This window comes from Phoenix dactylifera, chromosome 14, assembly GCF_051530095.1.
Source record: "Phoenix dactylifera cultivar Ajwa chromosome 14, Ajwa_hap1_PhDact_Kaust_v1.1, whole genome shotgun sequence".
Classification (NCBI taxonomy): Eukaryota; Viridiplantae; Streptophyta; class Magnoliopsida; order Arecales; family Arecaceae; genus Phoenix; species Phoenix dactylifera.
The window spans coordinates 2,986,101-2,991,141 of NC_143203.1; the positions used below are offsets into that span (position 1 = coordinate 2,986,101).

At 40.3% G+C, this 5,041-nt stretch overlaps 1 non-coding gene across 1 annotated transcript; it reads left to right on the forward strand.

Annotated features, from left to right (window-relative positions):
- The first annotated feature begins 4,932 nt into the window (after positions 1–4,932).
- Positions 4,933–5,041, forward strand: LOC149751296 (small nucleolar RNA R71). The gene has a single exon (XR_016398417.1). It is a non-coding gene; the product is annotated as a small nucleolar RNA R71 (small nucleolar RNA).

The following is a 5,041-nucleotide window of genomic DNA, read 5'->3' on the forward strand; positions in this document are numbered from 1 at the left end:
GTTGAGTTCATGTTCATGTTGTTATTGATCTTGAGATTTCATCTCGAGCCATGATTATATTCTGTCTCATGTGCATAGTACTCTCTACTCCACTCACTGAGTATTTATATACTCACTCCCCAGTTTGATATTTTTGATTGCAGGGCAGGTATTGTATAGAGAGGAGCAGGATTAGTGGTTGCCTGCTAGCTGTGCCGCTCCATAGTATAGTATAATGTAGATAGAGGTTTATCCCCTTTTGGTGTATTATAAACCTTCTATTATATATAGTGCATAGTTACAGTCATAGATCCTGTTGTGGATATGGGTTTGACCATGGATGGATTGGGAAGCATGTATATATATATGTGTGTGCAGATCAGTTATATGCCTGAGATAATGTATTGATATATATTGTCCAGGTTCATTATGTGACGGATTATGTGATTGCTGCTCTGACAGGTAGTGTGTTGTATGTATTGAGATAATCCTGACAGGTCACTATAGGAAAAGTGATCATTTTGTGCATGTATCATGCCAAATTTTTCAAGATCTATTGATGATTGATAGGTAGTAGGGTTCTACGCGGTGGCTGGTGGCCTTATGCCTACCCGCACCCTAGGACCGTCGCGGCGGCCCACCGGGAACGGGGCGGGGGTCGTGACAGCATCTGATAGTTTTAAGGACCAATCTTTTCGTGATGGATTTATCGTTTTTTCTAAAATACGCTTGATTTTCCTATTGGCTAATTCTACTTGGCCACTAGTTTGCGGGTGATATGGGGTAGCAACTCTGTGGGTGACACCATACTTTTTTAATAATGTCTCAAAAGGCTTATTACAAAAATATTTTCCACCGTCACTAATTATAACCTTAGGCATCCCAAATCGTGAAAAAATATTTTCTTTTAAAAACTTCAGGACAGGTTTGTGATCATTGGTCCTACAAACGACAGCTTCTATCCATTTGGACACATACTCGACCCCAACTAAAATGTACTCATATCCAAAAGATGGTGGGAATGGGCCCATAAAATCGATGCCCCAACAATCGAAAATTTCGATAATAGTAATGGGTTGAAGAGGCATCATTTGCCTACGAGTTAGACTTCCAATACGTTGACATGGATCACATGTCCTGCAGAACTCGTGGGCATCTTTGAACATAGTGGGCCAATAGAAACCACATTGCAAAACTTTTGCAACAGTTTTCTTAGAGGCAAAGTGTCCACCGCAAGCATCAGTGTGGCAGAAAGAAAGTACGCTTTGTATATCATGATCTGGTATGCATCGTCTAAAGATTTGATCATTGCAATATTTAAACAAATAGGGTTCGTCATAGTAATAATTCTTTACTTCACGCAAGAAAATTTTTCTATCTGTCGACCCCCAATGCTCCGGCATCCGGCTTGTAACAAGAAAATTTACAATATCTGCATACCATGGTATACTAGAAAGTGCAAACAATTGCTCTTCAGGGAATGAGTCCTTGATGGAAAACTGTGGCACTGAATCATGAAAAACTAATCGTGATAAATGGTCAGCAACCACATTCTCTACTCCTTTTTTATCTTTGATAGTGATGTCAAATTCTTGGAGTAGAAGTATCCATCGTATTAAGCGTGGTTTGGCCTCTTTCTTATCCAACAAATATTTTAGTGCCGCATGGTCCGTGAAGATAACAATAGGAGCACCAAGGATATAAGAGCGAAATTTATCTAAGGCAAATACTACTGCAAGCAATTCCTTCTCGGTGGTAGTGTAATTCATTTGAGCATTGTTTAAGGTTTTGCTTGCATAGTAAATGACATATGGCTTATTATCCTTGCGTTGTCCTAGGACAGCTCCTATTGCATAGTCACTAGCGTCGCACATAATCTCAAAAGGTAATGACCAATCGGGTGGTCGCACAATGGGTGCAGTGCTAAGCATAGACTTCAACTTTTCGAATGCCTCCTGATAGGTTTCAGTCCAATTGAACGGTGTATCAAGGGATAGGAGATTACATAATGGTCGAGACATGACACTAAAGTCCTTGATGAACCTCCTATAGAATCCGGCATGACCCAAAAATGATCTAACATCTCTAACCGTCTTGGGTGCAGGTAGCTTAGCAATTAAATTAGTCTTAGCTCTATCTACTTCCATGCCCTTCGATGAAACAATATGTCCTAAGACAATTCCTTTTGGCACCATGAAGTGGCATTTCTCCCAATTCAGTATCAAATTCTTTTCTATACATCGAGCTAAGACTGCTTGTAAATGTGACAAGCAATCATCAAATGAGTCACCAAAAACGGAGAAGTCATCCATGAACACTTCCAAAAATTTTTCGTTCATGTCTTCAAAAATGCTGAGCATGCATCTTTGAAATGTTGCGGGTGCATTATACAACCCAAATGGCATTCGTCGGAAAGCAAATGTGCCAAAAGGACAAGTGAAGGTAGTCTTCTCTTGATCTTCTGGTGAAATTTTAATTTGATAATATCCCGAATAGCCATCAAGAAAACAATAGAAAGCATGCCCTGCAACTCTCTCCAATACTTGGTCTAGGAAGGGTAGAGGAAAGTGATCCTTTCGTGTGACCAAATTCAGTTTTCGGTAGTCAACACACATGCGCCAACTCGTCGGGACACGAGTTGGAACTAGTTCACCTTGTTCATTTTCTACTACCGTCAAACCCGATTTCTTAGGAACGACTTGAGTAGGGCTTACCCACTTGCTGTCAGAAATTGGGTAAATAATACCCACGTCAAGCAACTTGAGGACTTCTGCCTTAACCACATCTCTCATCGTAGGATTTAACCTTCGTTGCATTTGCCTTGTGGTTTTGGCATTGTCCTCCAAATATATACGGTGCGTGCAAATTAAGGGGCTAATTCCCTTCAAATCGGCAATAGACCACCCTAAGGCTCCTTTATGATTCTTTAGAACACCAAGTAATTTTCTTTCTTGGTCATGATTAAGATCAGACGAGATAATTATAGGGTAAGTGTCCTCGGGTCCAAGAAAGGCATACTTGAGTTCCTTCGGTAAGGGTTTCAATTCGAGCTTGGGTGCTTGCTCATGGGATGGTACTATTTTCACCTCTCGAGGCGACAACCTCTCAAATTCTCCTACTTTTGGTCTCCACCCATTGACCATCTTGATATCCAGATTATCCACAATAGGTGTGACTGAAAAATCATCGTCATCGGTTCCATTAGGACACCAATCAATTAAGCTATCATTGAATGGGTCGTTAATTGCTTTAGCTAACAAATAATCTTCTGCGATGGTTTCAACCCAATCAACCTCCTTACTCTCTTCGGAATTATTGGGTTGTTTGCACACATTAAAAATGTTCAATTCTAAGGTCATGTTACCAAAAGAAAGCTTCATGACGCCATTCCTACAATTAATCAATGCATTAGAAGTTGCAAGGAATGGACGTCCTAAAATGACCGGAATCTGAGACTGTGAGTTCGAAGCCGGATGTGTGTCCAATACAATAAAATCGACAGGAAAGTAGAACTTGTCTACTTGGACTAATACATCCTCGATAATCCCCCTTGGAATTTTAACTGACCTGTCAGCTAATTGCAAAGTGACGGAGGTTGGCTTCAACTCACCTAAACCAAGTTGCTCATATACAGAATATGGCAACAAATTCACACTTGCCCCTAAATCTAACAATGCTCGCTCTATCCTAAAGTCGCCTATGATGCATGAGATGGTTGGGCAACCTGGATCTTTATATTTAGGGAGAATGTTGTGCTGCAAAATAGCACTCACATTTTCAGTTAAAAATGCCTTCTTCTTAACATTTAATCGGCATTTAACGGTACACAAGTCCTTCAAAAATTTGGCATATGAGAGTACTTGTTTGATTGCATCAAGAAGAGGTATATTGATTTTTACTTGTTTAAAAAGCTCAAGAATTTCAGAGTTAGGTTCGAGCTTTTGCAACGGCTTTAACCGTTGTGAAAAAGGTGGAGGAAAAGGACATTCAACTTTCTTAGTAGAAGTTGGGACCTCAACTTATTCTTTGTCCCTTTCATCGACTTTGGGAGCATCAGAATTAGAAGTGACTTGCGGTCTCAATTGGACAGTTTGATCAATGACTTTCCCATTATGCAAAGTCATGATGCTCTTTGCATGCTCTGTATGTGAACTAGAAGGAGCCGTATTATTACTACCGTGCACTTGTGGGTTAGGTTGGGGTTGAGCTGGAAGCTTACCCTTTTCTTGGGTACTTAGGACGGTAGTCAACATTGACAATTGGTTCCTTATGTCTTCAAAATTTCGAGTATTTTGAGCATTGATATTAGCTTGACCTTGTAGAAAAGTTTGTATGGATTGCAATGTATCCTCGATATTTGGCTTTTGAGAAGGTGGTGATGCAAAAGTAGGATGTGCAGGTGGAGGAGCTGAATGGTGTGACTGTTGAGAATGATCATTTCTCCACCTAAAATTTGGATGATTCTTCCAACCAGGGTTATAGGTATTCGAGTATGGATCGTTATAAGGCTTTTGGTAGGAGTTCATAGCATTTGCTTGATCGTGCAAGACTTCTTTGAATGCCGGTATGGTGGGGCAATCTGTAGTGGTATGACTCGACATATCGCAGATACCACAACACTCGTTTCTAAGCTCTATAGTTTTGACAGGCTCAACCTTCCTAAGCTCAATTTCTTCTACCTTCCTAGTGAGGGCTGCCATTTTAGGGTGAAGATCATCCTCAGTTCTGAGGTTGTAAAGGCCTCCATGTACAGAGCTAGTAGGCTTAGGCAAAGACTTGTTGTTTCTATCCCCGTTATCCCAAAGTTGGGCAGTCTCAGCAAGGGAATCCAAATACTCCCATGCCTCATCAGGTTGTTTTTCTAAAAATCTACCATTGCACATGGTCTCTACAAATTGTTTCAACTGTGGAGATAAACTTTCATAAAAGAAGCTAATGGTTCTCCAAGTTTCGAATCCGTGATGAGGGCATGAGAGAAGAAGGTTTTTAAATCTTTCCCAACATTCATAAAATGTTTCATTATCTTTTTGTTGGAAATTGCTGATATGTCTTTTCAAAAAGT